Source organism: Delphinapterus leucas, chromosome 3, assembly GCF_059928025.1.
Source record: "Delphinapterus leucas isolate spDelLeu-1000000601 "Yukka" chromosome 3, BTC_Dleu_Yukka2, whole genome shotgun sequence".
NCBI classification, from domain to species: Eukaryota; Metazoa; Chordata; class Mammalia; order Artiodactyla; family Monodontidae; genus Delphinapterus; species Delphinapterus leucas.
In genome coordinates, this window is record NC_143131.1 from 162760993 (window position 1) to 162783826 (window position 22834).

The 22834-nt window shown below is 36.1% G+C and overlaps 1 long non-coding RNA gene across 4 annotated transcripts in view; it reads left to right on the plus strand.

Moving 5' to 3' along the window:
• Window positions 1-22547, plus strand: part of LOC149749912 (uncharacterized) — an 83409-nt gene extending 60862 nt beyond the window's left edge. For all 4 annotated transcript variants that reach the window (XR_016392555.1, XR_016392554.1, XR_016392556.1 and 1 more), the window contains exon 4: window positions 11243-22547. This is a non-coding gene — a long non-coding RNA (uncharacterized LOC149749912). The remainder of the gene's footprint in view (window positions 1-11242) is intronic.
• The last annotated feature ends 287 nt before the right edge of the window (window positions 22548-22834 follow it).

Genomic DNA, 22834 nt, shown 5'->3' on the forward strand with positions numbered 1-22834 from the left:
AAAAAGCAAAATTAAACTAGGTAGCAGAGGTAGATCATCTCCCTCCTAAAGCCGACTCAGCATTCCACAGCATTTATACATCAAATTCCAAGAACTAGGCTATAAAATGTGGAGTTCATTTTGCCACCTTGCAAAAGGAGCTTCAGCTTCTCATTTCTCTTACCTTGTGATGAGGAGGCCTTGAATGGGTCATTCCTGAGGACCAAAGAGACCCAAAGAGTGATAATGGCATCCCAACCTTGATCTCTGTCTCCCCTAAGAACTGCCAAGCCCTGTGGGCCTTGAGGAATTTTCTGTTTCTCCCCCAATCTCTAGGAACAAACGTGTGACTGACTCTTTCAACTGAGTGACTCTCAAGGATCTGTAGAGAATGAACTCTTTCATTAAAGTAGCACAGGAAATCCCAATGCTAAGAGGAGAAGCCAGTCTCAGTACAACCCTATGAAACATCTTATTTTCTAGTCTAGGGGTAAGGCAATGAAAATTCTCAGTTCCTGCCTCACTTAGAGGTAGTACAGGTCAGAACTTCCCTGGTGGTGCAGTGGTTAAGAATCCACCTACCCATGCAGGGGACATGGATTCGATCCCTGGTCCGGGAAGATCCCACGTGTCGCAGAGCAACTAAGCCCGTGCACCACAACTATGGAGCCTGTGCTCTAGAGCCCGTGAGCCACAACTACTGAGCCCACGTGCCACAACTGCTGAAGCCCACATACCTACAGCCCATGCTTCTCAACAAGAGAAGCCACTGCAATGAGGAGCCATGCACTGCAAGGCAGAGTAACTCCCACTCGCCCCAGCTAGGGAAAGCCCGCCCGCAGCAACAAACACCCAACACAGCCAAAAATAAATTTCAAAAAATGTTAAGGGTGAAAGGTTTTTTTTTTTTTTTTTAAAAAAAAAGGTAGTAGAGGTCAGAGAATAATTGAATTTCAGAGCTGAAACGGATATTTCTGACTACCTACTGTAATCACCTCACCTTCCTGTTAAGGATATTACCAGGAAGGAGAAGTGACTTATACAGTTCATCCCATCATGGGTTTATGTAATGTCTATTTACATAGCACCAAACATACTTTTACCAGGCACTTCATTATTGGTTATACAGATAAAATATGACTAAGACTTGATTCTTGCCCTCAGGAACTTGCTATCAATTGGGCAGTTAAGATGAGTAAACCGAGAAAGGCATTGCCGTAGTACAAAAGAGGACAGTGTACACAGCGGTTAAGAGTACAGGCTGTGGGTTGAAGCTATCTGAGTTCAAACACAATACCACTGCTCACACGTTGGGTGGCCTTGGGCAACTGAGTTCACTTTACTATGCTTCAATTTCCTTTTCCATGAAACGTTGATAACATTAGCATTTATCTTATAGGGTTACTTGATGATTAAGTGAGAAAATGTATACTCAATGCTTAGTAAAATATTTAGTAGTAGTAATCGATCAATAAATGTATTATTATCAGTAGTAGGTGCAATAGAGTAGGAACATCATCATTATCATTAGATTCCAGGTGTGGTAGTTTAAAAAGAAAGCTTCCCAGCAGTGGGATTAATAGTCCATGATTATATTAAGGTTTAGGAAGAGTGTTCTGGCAAAAGGGGTTAAGTTATTTTCTGGTTTCCTGGACTTTGACTTTGTGGAGCCTTCTGAATGTCAAGGTTTTGGCTAGAGCTGTAACTGAATTGCAAACATAACTCTCATGCTCGTGATGATCCTGGATTTATATGCCATGTGTTCCAGAAAATGGCAGTGAAGTTTATGAGGAAGAAACAGCTCTTTCTCTTTCATACAAAGGTGAAGTTTCAGTTGGAAGTGTGGCTTCCTAGGGTGTTTGTTCTTACCCCACTGACCCAAACAGAGTGAACTATATGACAACAGGGTGTATATCACAGTATGTCATAGAGATGTAAGTTGGTAACATTTTGTATCTTCCACTGTAGGCTGTAAGTATTCTGAGGTCTGGGATGTAGCAGTTATCTATTGCTGAGTAACAAACCACTCCAAAACTTAGTGACTGTTTTTAGTGACTGAAACAACAGTAGTTATGGAATTTGCATTTCGGGCAGGGCTCTGTGGGGATGACTTGTTCTGCTCCATGCTTGACTTGAGGCTGAGATCCACTTTCTGGATGGCTCACTCATGTGGCTGGCAAGGTGGTGATGGCTTTTGGTAGTGAACTCAATCAAAACTGGAGTACTCATTTCTTGCTGGCTGCTTATTTGGGTTTCCTTACAACATGGCTACCACCTCAGAGCAGTCAGACTACTTACATAGTAACTTATTGCCACTCGTGAGTGTCACAGAAGTACCAGGCAGAGACTGTGTGGCTTTGTAAATCTAGCTTCAGGAGTCAAATAACGTTACTTCTGCCATAGTTGCAAGTGCATCCACATTCAGGGGGAAAGAACATAGGCCCTCATCCCTCTATGGTGGAAATGTCAAAGTTACATGATGAGAGGGACATGTGGGTATGACTCTGTTGAGAAACACAATCTGCCAAAAATGCCACTTCGGTTTTGCCCACCAGAGTGTCCAGAACAGTGGTGACACAACACGGGTACTTAATAAATATAGCTCTGAATGAATTATAGCACTGAATACATTGAGTGAATGAAAATAAATGAATAGATTACTATTGCTACCCCAGTTCCTGACCCTTTCTGAATGACACGGATATTAGTATCAAACTTGGCTCCTGGCTTGAAATTTTGCTCTTTAATCTGGGCACTTACTTATGTATGTCTGTAGTTGATGTTGGAGTCTTAAACTCCTTTGGGGAATAAGGAAATGATTACAAAGACAGAGCGGTAGTGCCTTTGAAGAAAAGTAATTTGAATAAGTGAGGCAGAATTTGGTTGTAAAGATTTATCAAGTCGTCAAAGAGAGGAAAATAGTTCTGAAGGAGGAAAATAATTGATGATGAACCAGCGTGGTTGCGATGAAGGAAACAGTATGATGACAAGAGATCGGGCAGCTTCTAGGGGAACAGCAGCCAAAAGAATCATCAGCAAAACTCTGTTTAATTAATGAACGGCAGCAGAAGAAGGTGCTCTAAAAAGATTAGAGATGGCACTTGAGGCTGTGCCTCCTGGGAAATATTGGATGACTGAAGTACTTCTGTGTGTGATGTGATTAAAATAATCAACTAGAATGTTGAACATTGAATCATGAATTTAAAAGATTTTGTCTGCCTGTGTAAAGCAAACATAAGACAGTCATTTTTGATTAATCTTGGCGAATAGGGAAGACCACCAATATAATGGTTGTTTCCAGAAGCCATAGTGGAAATGTCTTATTCTTTGTCCATAGCAACCTGATATATTATTGTCCATCAAGGTTTTAACTCTGTGCCCTTATTATAAAATATATTTGGAGCTGACAGTTGCAACTTGAGCTGCGTAACTTAGGATAAAAGGTACAGATTGTAAATTTCTCCTCTGTATCATCCATGATTATTTTTATTTTTTTAATGAAAACGAAAGAGTGTGTAATCTTGTTAGTAAGTGCAACTCCTCAAACTTCAGAACAGAAAAAAAAGTAGAATTTTGTTGATTATGTCACTCTTGATCATTTTGCCATTGTCAAGTGTTTCTTGGATTCTTCCAGAATGTTGACATTTACCCAACTTTGATTGAAGTTAAGGGAAAACTGTATTCCCTTTTTATTTGCTTTTTATCATCCTTTTCTAAAATTTTGTTATAGGAAAAGAGGCACACAGGGATTTAGCTATAAGGCTTCTGAGTGTTATGAATTAACAAGAGAGCAGTATTATTCCCATATCTCTGATTCCTACTGTCGTGGTGGGAATGACCAATAATTACGTTTTTTTTCTTATTTCACTGTACTACAATAAATGCATGTTGCAGCTGAACGGGTTTGACAGAAAACATACTTCAACTATGTGACTACATTTACAGTTATTTACATATTAATGGTATAGGATTTGGACATCATAATGTCATCACTGGCTTTAAAAAACACTTAGAATATTCTTTTAATTAAGTTTAGATTTGCTATGAGAGTTTGAAAATATAATTTGTGCCGAATTCTAAAGCTGAGTAGTCAAGGACATTATTTAAAAGTTCTCATAAACTTTAAATTATGCTTCAGTTGATGTTTCTTGCTAAGCAGAACATTAATTTGGTTTTGCTGTATATAAATATATCAAAATTAAGAAGTAAATATTTTCATCGGCTCTTTAGACACTCGGATTAAGGTATCTGAAGCAGGCTGGTCAGGAACCTTTGACCTAGTAGTGGAGTTTACAGATATGGCAAACCCCTACGGCAGATTAAAACATTGCATACAAAGACACCAGCTATGTCTTCAAAACACACCAAACGTCACTGCATAGTTTGTTAAGGTGATCATATAAGAGGGCGAAAAAATTCAGGTGGGGCTTTGGCTACAGAGTGAGACACTGCCGCCCCAAGCTACAGTACTTCCACTTCTTTGTTCTCACTAGCTCCTCACTTCCCACCAGCACCTTTCAGTAGAGTCCTAATCGCCACCTATAATTAGATTTTTATTTGTGCCTTAACATGCTTAACGTCCGCCTCCCTCAGACAGGGGATACCCTTGATGGAAAGACTATGGGTAATTTGTGTTTCCCTCTGAATTCCTGATACTTAGTATAGGACATCACATATAGTAGGCACTTCAGTTAATTTTTATTAAATGTTAAAAGATGCCATTTTGGGAAAGAGATTTCTCATTTAACCTTAATCAGAGCAGCACCAGGATTGGTCCCAGGCATAGACTTTAGAGCCTCAGTTTACATTCATATATATGTGAAATCATCAGCACTGCCTTCTCTCAGGCAACAGAGTCACATGCGTTTAATTCAGGATCTGTTTTCTTTTTTTTTTTTTTTAACATCTTTATTGGAGCATAATTGCTTTACAATGGTGTGTTAGTTTCCGCTTTACAACAAAATGAATCAGTTATATATATACATATGTTCCCATATCTCTTCCCTCTTGCGTCTCCCTCCCTCCCACCCTCCCTGTCCCACCACTCCAGGCGGTCACAAAGCACCGAGCTGATCTCCCTGTGCTATGCGGCTGCTTCCCACTAGCTATCTACCTTACGTTTGGTAGTGTATATATGTCCATGCCCCTCTCTCAGTTTGTCACAGCTTACCCTTCCCCCTCCCCATATCCTCAAGTCCATTCTCTAGTAGGTCTGTGTCTTTATTCCTGTCTTACCCCTAGGTTCTTCATGACATTTTTTTTTTCTTAAATTCCATATATATGTGTTAGCATACAGTATTTGTCTCTCTCTTTCTGACTGACTTCACTCTGTATGACAGACTCTAGGTCTATCCACCTCATTACAAATAGCTCAATTTTGTTTCTTTTTATGGCTGAGTAATATTCCATTGTATATATGTGCCACATCTTCTTTATCCATTCATCCGATGATGGACACTTAGGTTGTTTCCATCTCCGGGCTATTGTAAATAGAGCTGCAATGAACATTTTGGTATGTGACTCTTTTTGAATTATGGTTTTCTCAGGGTATATGCCCAGTAGTGGGATTGCTGGGTCATATGGTAGTTCTATTTGTAGTTTTTTAAGGAACCTCCATACTGTTCTCCACAGTGGCTGTATCAATTTACATTCCCACTAACAGTGCAAGAGGGTTCCCTTTTCTCCACACCCTCTCCAGCATTTATTGTTTCTAGATTTTTTGATGATGGCCATTCTGACCGGTGTGAGATGATATCTCATTGTAGTTTTGATTTGCATTTCTCTAATGATTAGTGATGTTGAGCATTCTTTCATGTGTTTGTTGGCAGTCTGTATATCTTCTTTGGAGAAATGTCTATTTAGGTCTTCTGCCCATTTTTGGATTGGGTTGTTTGTTTTTTTGTTACTGAGCTGCATGAGCTGCTTATAAATTTTGGAGATGAATTCTTTGTCAGTTGCTTCATTTGCAAATGTTTTCTCCCATTCTGAGGGTTGTCTTTTGGTCTTGTTTATGGTTTCCTTTGCTGTGCAAAAGCTTTTAAGTTTCATTAGGTCCCATTTGGTTGTTTTTATTTCCATTTCTCTAGGAGGTGGGTCAAAAAGGATCTTGCTGTGATTTATGTCATGGAGTGTTCTGCCTATATTTTCCTCTGAGAGTTTTATAGTGTCTGGTCTTACATTTAGGTCTTTAATCCATTTTGAGTTTATTTTTGTGTATGGTGTTAAGGAGTGCTCTAATTTCATTCTTTTACGTGTAGCTGTTCAGTTTTCCCAGCAGCACTTATTGAAGAGGCTGTCTTTTCTCCATTGTATATTCTCACCTCCTTTATCAAAGATAAGGTGACCATATGTGGGTGGGTTTATCTCCGGGCTTTCTGTCCTGTTCCATTGATCTAGATTCCTGTTTTTGTGCCAGTACCATACTGTCTTGATTACTGTAGCTTTGTAGTATAGTCTGAAGGAAAATATTTTTGTTGTTTTTCTCTTAGTGATTATGAGCCCTCTTAACTCAAATACACTTGAATTTATACTTTTTGATCGAAATTATCATTACTTTTGGATCACCCCAGGTAGAAGTTCCAATGATATTGTCCAAGTTAATTTATCTTATAGAAAATTTAGGATGGCTGCCCATTTCTGGTGTAGTGAATTTTCCAGTTCCTAACAGAATATCACCCACAGAGACTTGGCTGCTCCTTTCAACAAATGAAAGGGAACACACTAATTTCTTAGCTCATCCCAGGATACAAGACAGCACCATGAATCAAAGATCAGAGTTTTGCTTGATTCAGCCACCAAATGCCACTTTCTTCTCAGTGTCATCTAGCGATGACACTTGGATCTCTGCTCATCCTGACTCTAGCCAAGAGACAATTGCTTGGACTGAAGCCTAGGCATGCAGTACACATTGGCTTCCTGTTGGGAACCACACTCAGAGAGAGAGAGTGTGTGTCAACCTTCGGTTCTTACGTAGCTTTTTCAAAGAATTCTTGACATCGATGATTCCTCCTTGCAATTTTTGGAATACTAAGACTATATAACAATTTATTAGGAGCCTCTTTAGCGACACCTAAAGACTGTGGGAAAGATGAAAAGAATGCACACAAAGGACAGGTGGACTTGCTGGGGCTCAGCGTGCTGTTTGCTCTGTTTGTATGTCATTTACTGCTGCTGGCAATTTTAAGAATATATTCTTCATTGGATATCTGAAATAAAATACGTTTGTCTCAACTTACCCTAATTCAGCCTTTGAAAAAGTTTATCTTACTTTGGAAAAATAGTTTAAGCAAAGCACTTGAGGGAAAACGGGTTAGAGAAAATGTCTCCAAAAACTCAATGTCTTCATTAGTAGAAGTTACAGCTACCCCACTCATCTTTTAGATACTGAAATCTGACCTAACAAAATGAAAAATAAATAATCTAATTAAATATCAGGGAACTCCAGTGGTTATTAAGTATAAATACAATTAATGAATACAAAAGGACTTTCATAGTACATTATATTTTACAATTATTTATAATAGAAATAAAATAAAGATAATAAAAACCTTGGAAACTTTATTAATTGTAAGAGTTTATAGTGCTTGCAGTTACTGTGTTTTGTTTTGTTTTATTTTCCTCAGAAAACAGGTTGAAACCTCTAATTTATTTTATGAACTGCCAAATTTTGCAAAAGAGTCTAGGAACTCATCATGATTTGCCCCCTTCCAGAAATTCGTGTATTCCTCAGAAATCAATTCTACTTAAAACTTTCTGATTAATTCAATCATTTCTGAGTGTTCTGGGAAATAATTTATTTAATAATCTCTGCTTTGGAAAAGATATTTGGAAAAATGAAAAAAGAAAGAATCATTAATAGAGTATGAAATAGGTTTGTTAGTTGACTCCAAGGAGGGTGGGGATTAGACTGTGGACGCAGAGTTTATAAGAGAAGAGGAAGAAATATGGAAGCAGTCATTATAAATACAGGAGGAAATCACATCTGTTAGAACTCATGGCCTGTGGCTATTCTGGACCACAGTTAGGAAAATGGTAAAGTAGATCTAGGTGGTAGACCAGGCGTATGACCCAAAGTAAATCCGTTGAACTGTGTGTGCCTAGACTCTTGAGCCTCAAAACATTCTCGTTCCTATTGGAAAAAAGAAAACACTATTATTTTCTGAAACCACACACACACACACACTCTACAGTGCTCGTACACTGGGCATCTTTGCATTATTAGGAATTGATGGTAGGAAGAGCATCATAGCTCGACAGAGTGGAGAAGTGTTTGTGAGAAGTGTTTGTGATAGAAAGGATTTTCGTACTTTAGAAGGCAAGTGTGATCACAGAATTCTTAAATCATGGCAAAGAACTCATTTCTTTTTGCCCTGTCAGACATTTGGTATTTCAAAAATGAACAGCTCTTACATTTTTGCAGTTACAGCAAGGCCTTCTCATGACTGCCATGTCCTGGCTGCTGACCTTTGCTCCAGTGTCATCTGGTGTCACTTTCCACCTTGCTCGTCTCACTGCAGCTACTCTGTTCTTATTTTAGTTCTGTGCTCCGATCTCTTTTCCAACACCTAGCCTCACACTTTCCCCCAGAGGAAGAATCTTTCTCTTTCTTTCTTTCCCTTTCTTTCCTTCCTTTCCTTTCTTTAACCTGAATGCCTTCCTATCAGCCTTTCTGTCTTCCTTTCTCTTTTCTTTTTCTTTATTCTATCTCTCAGCTCCTTTTGTAATTAGTCCCTTCTCATGTTTCTGTCCTGCCTGACATGTTTCTTACTTGGAGATACTTTTCCTGTGCACCTCATCTAAGATGGGTTCCCCCGTCTTACCCTCAGCTGTTAACTGCCTCAATATCCCATTTTCACTTAAGAAGTAAGAATTTTTTATTCTGCACTTCTTTGATATTGATATTTACATCTATCAGAATAATTTAACTCTGGGACATGAATTCTTATGACTGTCTGAAAACATTCTGAGGGTGTATACCAAAGAGTTTCTGTTTTTCAAAACTGTTCATAAATCATTTTAATAAGTAAAACGAAGACTCTTAGAGCTACACATTTTCATTCATTCCAATTTCCATAGAATCAATCGAACAAATATTTTTTTCTCTGCAGAGAGATCAAGATGGTTTTCCTCCCAGATACTTTAGTTTTCTATTCTTAGATTTGTATGTATATATCTTTGAGTGTGTATGTGTGTGTGTATATATATATACATATATATATATGTAAAAACTGTATTTGCTCCCACTCAAATGTGGAAAGAATAAAATATGATGCTTTATTCCTCCATAAGTGTACTTCAGAAAAACTTAAACTTCCTAAGGGAATGTAATTCATTATGAGGTGAATACTCAGTGAAGTCATAGTTCACACTTACTATCAAGGTTATTCATCCCATCTCAAAGGGTGTTCCATCGTTTCCTTCCCAATGCAGGCCCGCTCTAGGTGCACGGGGATACCTACCTGTGCCCAGAGATTTGACAAAGGGGCCTATGGTCTGCATGTTCTTCTCTTCCTGACTTATAATAAATTCTAGATTACCATAAGTGATCTTAACTAGACTCTGAGTCATGGTTTCACATCTTGCTCTACCTGCTGCTGAAGTAGCTTAAAGCTGGTATAACTCATGGTCTTTTCAGAGTACAGTGGTTCCCTTTCTGCAGTAACTTGGCTCCATCTTGATTTTCTTTGCTTCAGATGCTCTGAGAGCATCTGAAATGCCTGCTTTCCAGGTCCTGGCATAGACTCTTCATGTCAAGGCGTCCATCCCATGGCTACCTATTCCCTTACCATGGTGGTCTCAGCCTCCCCAGGAAGTTTAGCTCTCAATCCTCAGCAATTCCACTGGGGGTGTACCAGGCCTTCTAGATCCCTCTCCAATCCTGTGCAGACCTGACAGTATCTCATGTCTACTCTCTTCTTAAACATATCAAGCCACTCTCTTTCCTTAGCTATAAACAACAGCTAGCAAATCCTTTTCAGAGGGAAGAACTTTCAGGGTATTTAGCAAGTGAAGGGGCATCACCATGCAATTTAAAAAGCAGACCTTCAAAGCAAAATAATTTTCTAGGTACCTCTCTTGCAAGAAGAGGTTTTTTTAAAAGTTATATATAAATGACTGAGACCACTAACTAAAATACACATCTAATTAATATATATTTTTAAATCCAACACTGCCTTCTACCTTGTTAGGTACAAGATCCCTTGGAATTTTGAGATTCTGATATTGTTGTTGACATAGGGTATTAGATAAGTTTTTTCTAATAGGAAAAAAAATAAGTCAGCATTGAGACTTGAAGCTGAATCGTGACTGTGTTATTCTGTGCTGAACTTGCTCTATTTTTACCTGAGGTAACAAACTTCATGGCCAAGCCTTCATGGTAGAATGGGCACAAAGAAAGAAATTGGCTTACCAGTAAGAAGAGGTACTAGGAAAGTGTTTTAAATTTTGACATCTGGTATCATATATTATGTTTAGTTTGGACAGAGTAGTCTTTTCTTATTCACTATGACTGGCCTCACCGGTCAATTAAGAAATAATTTAAAGAGGGGAGTCATTTAAAAATGTTTGATATAGATGTACTATTTTAACTGTCATTCACTTTATAATAATTTGAAGCAGGGCTACATTTACTGTTATTTGGTTTTTGTTTTATTTTGTATCTTAACATGAATTTACTTATCTTGTATAAACTGTATTTATAATGCATTGTCTTTTATTTCCATGTTGTTTGTCTTTTTTAAGTGAAATGAGAACGTAAATGTATTTGTAAAATGATCCAAGACTATAATCCTCATAGATTTTATATTCCTCTGCCTAATTTTTTAAATTTATGTTTTTCTATACATAATTCAAGACTTTGTTTGTAACCTGCTTAAGTATTTTGAAACCATTAAGCACAGACTTCAAAAGAACTGCTCTTTCCATGCTCATATTCCATTAGGTTATATAAATAACAAAGAAGTAATAAAAAGGACACCTGGGGGAAACAAATTGAGAAAAAGCACAAATTATTCTTGATAAACATGCAGCTTATGTGGTGGTGGCAGAAATGGGAGAGTATTAGACCATAATTTAGTATCCTGGTGCAGTCCTTGGTTGATGAACATAAGTTTTAAGTCTTGCAAAGAAAATTGGTATTCTTAGTTAACCCAATAGGTTAGTTAAATTGAGACCAGTTAAAAGGGCTTCTCCCATGTTTACACACATTTTATATAATCATATCAATCATGCATGTATTTTGTATTTCTTTGCTTTTGTCTTTTAGCTTGGTTGAATTCAGTAGCCTTCTGGAGCCCCTTCTCCTGGACACCTACTCAACTATGTGTTGGGAAGACCAAGGCGAATAAGGACTGGACTCTGAATGCAGTGAGGGTCTAAAAGGGAGATAACAAACACTCATCCATGCTTTATGTAGTAAATCCCACCAAGCACAAAAACTAAAAGTACATCGTTTCACATATTAAAAATAGGCCCCTATGTCACTTATTCTTATGCCAGTTTTTCTTCAGTATTTTATGTAAAATTTTACTTGATAATTTAGATCAAGTTTTAAAGATGTAAAAATATCTGGATAAAAGTATGTGCCCTTATCACTAATTGTCAGTCTACATCAGCTACTATTTATTTTAAAGTACTTCATTCCAGTGTGAGGAGGGTTACATTTAAATATTTCTCAGTCTCCTGAGATTTCTGATTCATATATGTAGCTCTGAAATACTGTGAGCAGGGTGCCATTCAATGCTTTTATGGAGTTTTTTTTTTTTTTTTTTTTTGCTGCTCGTGAACTGCTATGTGCCAGATGCCCCATTCATAACATCTCTTAACTCTGATAATGAGTAGATGTCATTATTTTGCCTTCCAGCACTTCTGATCAATATCAGGCTAATATTATTTTCTCTCTGATTTTCCTTTATATTTTCAAAATTTATAGCAAACACAAAATGAAGTAATTATTTAATGTTTAACACAGTACAGTTTTTTTTTGACTGCCCTCTAAGCCCTTGCAACTAGGATCGACTTTATTACAAGTTTAAAAAATTATGAAAATATTTTAGCATAAATATTTATTTAGTGGTACCCTTAACAGTGAATTTATGAGTTTTTTAGGCCACTTTTCAAACTCATTTTAGTTTCAATTAAGATTTGGTGGAATATTTTTTAAACTCATATAAGAAAATATAAGACCTAAAAAGGCAATGTAAGTCACATTCTTTAGAATTATCTTTCTGTTTATACCCAGTATTTCTTAGTTATCGGAATAAAATTGTGAGCCCAGTGCCTGACACATATTTGGCACTCAGAAAAGTGTATTAAATGAATGCATTCAAACTGAAATAACGTAACTGCTTAGTTAAGGCTTCTCTTGTTTTAGGTGTTTTTTTACAAGATTCTTTTCATTTTAAAAGAGATAATAGAGACTTTAGAAACTGAAAGGTAATGTTAATAGGAATCATAGCAATTATCTCGTCTATCTTCTCCAATTTTCAGATGGAGCTGACAAAGAAATTAAGTGATTTAACCAATGGCAAGTTAAATAGACTTCAAACTTTCAGATGTATTATTAAGCCATGTAGTTAATTTGGTTCAAAGTTTTGATTTAACCAACATGTATTAAGTATGTGTAATGATGAAGGCACTCTAATGAGCGCCAAGCTTAAAAAAAAAAAAAGAAACACGAAATTCCTACCCAAAGTTTGTAAACTACGGACTAGTATTTGGGAACCACTGAAATTTGATTCTTAGGCTCAGGACTGGAGTCTGGGCGGGCGATACTGATTTGAGAGTCATTAGTATACACTTGTAATTGAACGGATGCAGTGAATGAGATCACACAAGAAGAGGAAATAAAACGAAAGAAAGAGTAGAACTAGTGGATTCCTGGTGAAGACGTATTTATAAGATGATACAAAGAGAATCAAGGGGGAAAAGAGACATATAAAAGGAGTGAGAATCAGATGATAAATAGTTCCTTGAAAATCAAGGGACAAAGAGAACCAGGTAGTAAATGATGGGAGGTTTCTTGTACCTTGCAGAAAACTCAATTATGATGAAGACTTAAAAGACACTATTAAAATCAGACATTCAGCATCACTGGGGATTCTTGCAAAAGTGCTTTGCTACAAAGGGAGTAACATATGAGCCACAATGAAGATTGCAAATTCTTGGAAAGAAGGAAAGAGGAGGAAAGAAATAATACAAATAAAAGACCAGCATTTTCCAGAATGAGTTCTGCTATCTTCACAGGTTTTAGTAGCTATTACTTGAAAAATATAAAGGAGAGCATTGGGGTAGAGAGTTCACTTGTGAGATATCTTGAGGAAACAATTTAAAAAGTTAATTTTGCTGCAGGACTTCAGAAAATTTATTTGGCAAATGGGAATGGAGAATATCCAAAAGAGGGTATATTTGGTCATCTATTTTCTTTAAAAAAAAAAAAACAGTTTTTGGGATTACTATTCTATATTAGTCACTTGGGAAATTTTGCTTTGGAATAAAAAGAAAAAGCCAAGATATTTAACACTAATAGAAAAAGAAAGAAGAGAAAGAAACAACAGGAATTCAAAAAAAATTCTCCAGCTTTATTAAGATATAATTGACATATAACATTGTGTAAGTTTAAGGTATACAATATGTTGATATGATACATTTATATATTGCAAAATGATCACTACCATAGTACTAGCTGACACCTCCATCATGTCACGTAACTACCATTTCTTTTTTGTGGTGAGAACATTTAAGGTCTACTCTTAGCAACTTTCAAGTATATTAAACAGTTTTATTAGCTAAAATCACCGTAACGTAATTAGACCCAGAGAACTTATTCATCTTAAAACTGGAAGTTTGTACTCTTTGGCTGACATCTCCTGATTACCCCCAACCCCCTGCCTCTAGTAACCACCATTCTAGTCTCTGTTTCTATGAATTTGACTTCTTAAAAATTCCACATATAAGTGATATCCTACAGTATTTGTCTTTCTCCAACTTACTTCAGTTAGCATCGCGCCCTCAAAGTCCACCCATGTGATAGGTTGAAAGAAACCTTGTTTGTGTTGAGGTGTGAATCCCTTCTACTCCAGGATAAGTTTGATTAGATTTGAAAGCCCAAATATTGGAATTTCAATATGTTTAAAGGTTCAGTGCAAATAAAGACCTTCTGAAGTCAAGTGTACACTCAGATAGTGACAGAGCCATGCAACAGAATTTCTATTCATTTGTGTTTTCTTCACAAAGACATCCAGGAAAGATGCATCAAAGGGGAAACCTAGCAGAAAATCTTAAACCAAAATAATTGGTAAGGTTGATTAAGAGAGGAGAAAGCATGAAGCAAAGAAACTTAGTAAGTACTTTTTTCCAGCTTTATTTCAATATAAATGATATATAACATTGGGTATATTTAAGGTGTACAACATGTTGACTTGATACACGTATATATTGCAAAGTAATTACTACCATAACATTAGCTAATACCTGAATCATGTAGCATAATTTCCATTTATATTTTGTGGTGAGAATATTTAAGATATACTCTCTTAGCAACTTTCAAGTGTATAATACAGTATTATTAACGTAAATTACTATACTGTACATTAGATTCCCCAGAACTTATTTATCTTATAACTAGAAGTTTATAACCTTTGACCAACATATCACTTCTCTGCCACCTCCCAGCTCCTGGTAACCACCCTTTCTTTCTCTGTTTCTACAAGTTTTATGAATTTTGGGTTTTGTTTGTTTGGTTTTTTTAGATTCCATATGTAAATGAGATCATACAATATTTGTCTTTCAGTGTCAGGCTTATTTCATTTAGCATAGAGCCCTCAAGCTCTATCCATGTTGTCACAAATGGCAAGGTGTCTTTCTCATGGCTGAATAATATGTACATATGTATATACACCCCCCACCTCATCTTTATTCATTCATCTGCTGAGGAACACTTAGGTTGTTTCCATATCTTGGTTATTGTGAATAATGCTGCAATGAACCTGAGAGTGCAGATATCTCTCCCAAGATCCTGTTCTCATTTCCTTTGTATATATACCCAGAAATGGGATTGCTGGATCATGTAGTAGTTTTATTTTTAATGTTTTGAGGAACCCTCTTAGTTTTCCATAGTGGCTGCACCAAGTTACACCCTCACCAATGGTGCAGGAGAGTTCCTTTTCTCTACATCTTCGCCAACACTTGTTGTTTCTCGTCTTTCTGATAATAGTCATTTTGACAGGTATGAGATGGTATCTCATTGTGGTTTTGCATTTTTCCGGTGATTACTGATGTTGAGGACTTTTTCATGTACCTGTTTGACTGTCTTCTTTGAAAAAAATAAAGAAGATTGAAATCATATCAAAAGCCTTTTCGTACCACAGTTGCATAAAACTAAAAGTTTTCCTAGTTTCCTAGTTTCTCCTAGTTTACCAGGAGAAAACTGAAAAATTAACCAATATGTGGAGATTAAACAGCATGCTACTGAACAACCAGTGGGTCAAGGAAGAAATCAAAAGAGAAATCAAAACCATTTCTTGAGACAAATAAAAATGAAAATACAATATACCAAAACTTATGGAATGCATCTAAAGCAGTTCTAAGAGGGAAGTTTTTAGTGATAAATACCTACATGAAGAAAAAAGAAAGATCTCAAATAAACAACCTAATTTTACAACTCAAAGAACTAGAAAAAGAAGAACAAACTATGACCAAAGTTAGTGGGAGGAAAGAAATAAAGATCAGTGCAGAAATGAATGAATGAGAGACTAAAAAGAAAATAGAAAAGATCCCTGAAACTTGAGTTTTTTTGAAAAGATAAACAAAACACACAGACCTTTAGCTAGACTTATCAAGAAAATAAAAGAGGATTCAAATACACAAAATTATAAATGAAAGAGGGTACATTACACCTAGATACCACACAAATGGAAAGGAATATGGGAAACTACTATGAACAATTATGCACCAACAAATGGACAAACTAGAAGAGATGAACACATTCTTAGTAAGTACTTCTACTGGTCTTACATCCCTGCTCATTTTCTGGCATTCCAAAATCTTATTTGAAATTTTGGACATAAACATTCTTAGAAGAATCCACTGGTTAACAAAGAAAATTTTGTTTCATACTTAAAATTTTCTTTTCAATTCATAACTGGTTTTCTGTATGTGAGACATATTGTTTCCTTATACCAAGTGAATGCTGTCGGGAGTGATCTTCCATCACTTGTTCCTGTTTCTGGAACACGGCTTGCTCTGTGGCTTGGCATTTTGGAGCTGTCCCTTTTAGACAAGTCTTGAATAAACCATCTTCTCACATAATTTGGCAGAAGCAAAATGGCATCCTCATGTAAAATGTCACCTGCTCTAGACTGGCATTATTCTTGAGATTATAAGTATTCGAATAATGCTCTAAGATTCCTCTCTGTTTATCTCAGAAATATTACTCCCTGATGGTTTCTAAGAGGATAGATTTGGTTATTTTATTAGGTCAAACTTTAATCCTTGATAGAGAGCAAAATATTTTAAAAACGGAGCCTAGGACAGATAAAGTTTGATTTAGTAATTAAACATGAGAGCTGGAAAGGAAAATAGAGTTCACTGATTTCAGTGATTAGTGAGATGACTCTAGAAGAATTTCTGTTTCAGTACCATTGTGGAGAAAGAAGGTAAGCTAAATTAGGGTTTTTGGTTCCTTGGTTTTCTCCCCTCATAGCATTTCTTTGGGTTTCTTTTTACATTGTGTTTTTCTTTAGTAGATTAACATTTTATTTTAAAACAATAATTTAATATAAATATTTCATATTGAAAAGTTGGAAAATTAGTTTTTAAGGGATTAAATGATTTTCCCAAGTCATAACTCTACTAAAAGATACAATGGGAACTAGGAACATGGTTTCTTGTGTTTTAGTGCTTTTTGATTTTTATTTCATGTTTTTGTTCTATTAAAGATCTAAGAACCCAATTGGAATTCCATAATAGGACATGATGGCTTAAAAAAAAAATAGAAAGAATGAAAGAAAAGAGTTATAAAGAGAATTAAAATCATCAATAATTATTCTTGCCTACTGCATTTTTCCTTCAAATAATTATTTCTTCACCTGTTTATATTCTTCATACTGTATGTGATAAAGAATTTAAATAATAAAATAAAAATTTCCCCAAAATGTATTCATCTCGATCAGGGTTTCTCAACCTCAGCACTAAAACTTTGGAGTGACACATTTTTTTGTTGTTTGCTGTCCTATGCATTGTATAATGTTTAGCAGCATCCTTGGCCTCAACCCACCACATACATGGAGATATGACAGTCTTTTACTCAGTCATGATAATCAGAAATGTCTCAGAGAATGCCAGATATCCACCAGAGACAATACTACCCCTGGTTGAGAACGATTGATCTAAATAATGTACAGTCTAGATCCAAACTGAGACACCAAACTGAAGATAATCTTACCATATGTTAGCTATTGTGAGTAGACACTTGTTCCAAGATTTTAAGCAGTCCATTGTGATATTTTAGAAATTCTAAGGAAAACAGTCGTGGCTGTAAGAAGTGAGGCAGGTGTGGGAGTCAAGCCTTAATGCAAGCAGGTGAAGTGGGCTGCATGAGTGTTGACTATGTGCTTGGTGGGTGTGGAGAGTCCACAAAAATATTTAATATTCTAATTTAATTGAACTCAGTTCTTGTTAACTTTTTGTATTATGTGACCCTACATGTAATAGGCCAAAAGAGTTAAATATTTGTCTTTGATGGCTGGACAAGGCAGTCAGACTCTAGAGTAGAGTATGGTGATGGTGATGGGGATTTTAAGCTTGCCACTTTGATGTCCAGATGTGTCTTAGAATGAAAGACGGAAAAAGTCATGAAGAAAGGGCTATCTTGAGGACTAGCTTTCCCTAGTTACAATAAAAGGGAATTATTTTTTGTTTTTTTGTTGTTTTTTTTTACTTTGTATTAGTGAACAGCTATTAATCCCAGTGTGGAATTGTTCCTCTATCACCCACATAGTTCTCTTGAGTCTCTCAGCCACAGTGTCTGATCACTTCCTGGTGTAAAGCATGACTCAGCTTTGCCCAACTAGATTACTTTCATGCTATTTTCTGTACTTGTTCTATGGTCATTGGCATAGAGGTAACTATTACTTTAGCATTTTGACCTGTAATGATTTTATAAAGTAGCTGGGACAGTGATTATCTTACCTGTCAATGCAAAGAGCCTAGCCACAACAGGAGAGAACTAAGCCACCAAGCAAAAAGATACAAAGGCAAACAGACCCTGAACGATAAAGCACCTCAAGACTCTTTAATCACCTGGATCCAGCTGTATCTGAAGCTCAGGTTGCCCCTTGGACATCCAGCTACATGAGTCAACAAAGTAACCTTTTTTTTTTTTTTTTTTTTGCTTCATCTAGTTTGTGTTAGGTTTCCATCACTTACAATTGAAAGAGGTCTGCTGAGTATGGAGAATATTCCCATTGAGCAAATGTGAGCAAGGAATTGCAAATGCATAGAAATAAAATGACAGCTATACAGATGAAAGACTAACACGAAACAACAAGAAAAGCCCCTTGAACTTTAATGCAGGAATAATGAACAAATAAAGAGTATGTGTGAGCTATCTCACAAAAACCTGTTCTTCAAGGAGAAGCAAGGCATCAGAGAAAAATGACCTCATAACAGATTGAAATAGAGACGATAATGGAGGAGGAAAATGTCCAGAATCAAACCAGAGAGTGTGTCCTTCTATTCACATACTGTTTGCAAATTCTAATGATGGAGGACCAGTAATTGAGTTCACCTGTGTAAGAACTGTATAATTCATTTATTCAGCCAACATTTACAAATTATCAACCAAGAGGGAAGGATTCCAAGTTGTTAAACACCAAGTCTCTGAACTTCAGTCTTTATCCAAGATGTAAGTCCAGGGAGGGGAAAAAAAATTCAAGAAACCATGAATAGTATAAAAGCTATTGTAGGCAAGTGCAGAGTGAGACAGACAATTCACTCTATTACTTATGGCTTCTTCAATTGTAAGTGACAGAAAAAGGAATTCAAACTAGCTTAAGTAGGAAAAAAATTTGCATGAGGTTGCATTCAGGTTTGAACTCCTGAGTCCATGCACAGCTGGTCTCCTGGTTTGAACCCCTGAGTGCATGCACAGCTGGACTCAGGAGTTCAAACCATGGCACCTGAATTCTATCTCCTTCTCTACCTCTTAATTTTGTTTGCTTCTGAGTTGTCTTTCCACATTGTTGCAAAGAAGACAATTAGCAGATCTGGGTTAATGTCATTAGAGGTCATGACTCCAAAGGTAAAGTTACCTCTTTTCCTCACATGACATTTATTGACTCTGCTTTAGTCTTAGGCCCATTTCTGGAGCAATCTCTGTATCTAAGAGGATGTGCCTCAGCCTTGTCCATGTACCACTTCTGCAGCTGGGTGCTGGGACCATGATACTGACAGACCCACCAAGATAAGGTGAAGTGAGAGTTACTGAAAGGAAAAGAAGCTATGTAGTCAGTATCATTTATGATGATGATGGTTATGATGATAACCTTCATCATCATTATTCTAGACGACATTCAGTCTCCTAACACATCCTGGGTGGGACCTAGAAGTTGTCATGTCACATCTGAGCTAACTATTAAAGAGTAAGTATTTGTATGACTACTGTTGGTTAGGGTGAAAAACAAGAGGATACATTAGTGTAGAGGATTCAGTGTAATTATGCAGGCATGCTTTAGCAAAATTCGCTAATGTCCAAATATACACAAATTGTCATCTACCATTTATTGAGTACTGATTATGTGCCAGGCATTTGCTAAGTAAGCTCTTTAATTTGATCATCTCATTTAATTCTCCCAAATTTTACAAGGTAAGTATTACTCTCTTTCTCAAATTGCAAATAATGCTCAGTGAGGTGAAATAATTTACTTAATTAGCAAGTGGTAGAGTTTGGATTGAGACACAGGAAGTGTGAAACAAGAGCTTGGATATTTAATATGACTTTGTACTTAGGGGGACCATACATCTCAGTTTATGCCTCTTGTCCTGATACAATTATTAATTGCATCCCCTTCTACTTCAAAACATGTTCAGATTTTGACAATAAATTATATAACATGAACACTGCCTCCTTCATGGATATGTTTGAGCTCCCTTGTATTTTATATTCTTGTCTTTCATTGAGAATGATTTTAATAATCTTTTGTTTTAGGAGAAGAGCTTCATATTTACAAAGAAGGTGCAAAGATAGTACAGAGAGTTCTGATATCCCCACACCCACTTTCCCTTATTATTAGCACCTTATATTAATTTGTCACAATTAATGACAATATTGATACATTATTATTAACTAAAGTTCATACTTTATTCATATTTCCTTAGTTTTCACTTAGTGTATTTTTTCTGTTACAGGATCCCATCCAGGATATCACATTATGTTTAGTCATCATGTCTCCTTAGGCTCCTCTTAACTGTGACAGTTTCTCAGGCTTTCCTTGTTTTTGATGACATTGGCCCTTTTGCGAAGTACTGGCCAGATGTTTTGTAGAATGTCTCCCAACTGGGATTTCTCTGATGTTTTCCTCACAATTATAATGGGGTTATGGGTTTGGGGGAGGAGATCACAGAGGTAAAGTGCCAATTTTATCACATAACATCAAGGGTGTATACTATCAATGTGGCTTATCATTGTTGATATTAACCTTGATCACCTGGCTGAGGTAGTGTTTGACGTGTTTCTCCATTGTAAAGTTACTCTTGTAAAATGGTTGTTAACCCTTTCAAGTTATGTTTATACAGAGAACATGCACACATTTTAAGTGTGTGAATCCATGACTTTTGACAGATATATTTACCCATGTAACCACTATCCCTTTCAAGATGTAGAACATTTCTGTCAGCCTTCTAAAGTTGTTTTAACTTGTCTTAATTTAATCTTTTGATTTCATAGAGTCCCTAAAGAATCCTTTCAGTTATGATTGAGTCAGAAGTGCCCCAACTCTTAGCAGACATATCACAATTGTGAGCTGCTCTCGAAATAAATAACCAGATTCTTAACTATGTTTGACTCTATCAGGTTACCTTTTATAGACTGGCCATCTCTCCATATATCTTTCCTGACTGGAATAACTAGGTAATGCAGACTTACCATCCCATGGACTTGAAACCTTGTCCTATAGGTAAGAACACCAGGATGAACAAGCCTCAGAAAGGGAGACTTAACGAAAAATCACAAGGAACCAATCTTTATAACTGCTAAAGTGTGACAGGATGTGAAGAAGGCTGACATGACTGTGACAAATCTGGCTTAGAGAAGACTATTGTGGATAATATCATGGGATACCACCGCATTTTATATTCAGAGATTTCTAAGAGTGGACCTGAAGTAGGAGCAAGACAGGTATGGTCTTAACATCCTAAGTAAGACGTTATCAGTATTCGAAAGAGGTTTCTAAAGCACTTTTATCAATTCCTTTTTTAAAGTATTAATTATAATATTAATCACTGTTGGATTTATAGGGAAATAATGTTTTACAAGAAGCAACATAAATATAAGTGTAAAAGTTCATGAGGCGGCATCATGCAAGTTATTTTATCAAAACTTATATAAAAATCATGGCATATAATTAGAGCTGAAAGAAATGTTAAATCTCAGAGAGCCACAAAAAAAAAAAAAACTCTTCAGTTTATAGATAATAAAAATGGATGAGTTGAAAAATTTGCCCAGATAATTGGATCTTAACCTTATATATAAACTTTATTGTGGTATAGTTTACATAAACAAAAGTATATGCATATTAAATATATGATTGATGAGCTTATAAAATATAAACTAAGCATAAAACTTTATATACTAAAAACCACCACAAATTAGATATATAACATTTTCATCACCCTGGAAAGGTACCTTATACCCCTGTTTACTCAATCCATCCCCTATTCTCAGACCCAGGCTGATCTGCTCTCACTACATATTAACTTTGACTTTTCTAGAATTTCATATAAAAGATGTCATATTGCATACACTGTCTTTTGTCTTTCTTCCTTTACTTCCTATAACATTTTTGAGATATATCTGTTTAGTGTATAGTAGTTGTTCCCTTTTATAGCTGAGTAGTATTCCATTGTATGGATATACCACTTGTATTTATCCTTTTGATGGGCATTTGTGTTGTTTCCATTTTATAGTTATTTTGAATAACACCACTATAAACATTTATACAGAAATACCTGTGGATCGTTCTTTCCTTGGGTAGAAGTGGAAATGTTGGGTTGAATGGTAAGTGTATGTTTACCTTTATGAGAGACTGAGAAAGACTTTTCTAAAGTGGTTGCACCATTTTGCATTCTGACCAGCAGTGTATAAAAGTACTAGTTCTGCTGTATCCTTTCTAACACTCACAATGGTCAGCCTTTTTCATTTTAACCTTTGTAATAGGTAGTGGGATCTCATTTTGGTTTTAATTTGCTTATCCCTGAAAACTAATGGTGCTGAACATCTCTTCATGTGCCTACTGCCTTTTGTGTATCTTCTTTAGTGAACATATATTTTTTCTGTGTGTGTGTGTAGTATATAACCTTCCTTATGTACAAGTTCTTTGTAAAATATATGTTTTGTGAAATTTTCACCATTTCTGCTTCCTTCTCCCCTATTTTCTGAACGAGTCTCTGTAAGATTGACATTTTTCCTTAGATTGTTGATCACATTCACCAAGGAATGCCATCTGGACCTAGAATTTTCTTTGTGGGAATGATTTTTTATAGTTACTTTGTTTATCTTATTCAAACAGCTTTGTTGAGATGAATTTTACTTATAAAATCCACTAATTTCAAGGATACAATTTAGTCATTTTTAGTAACTACC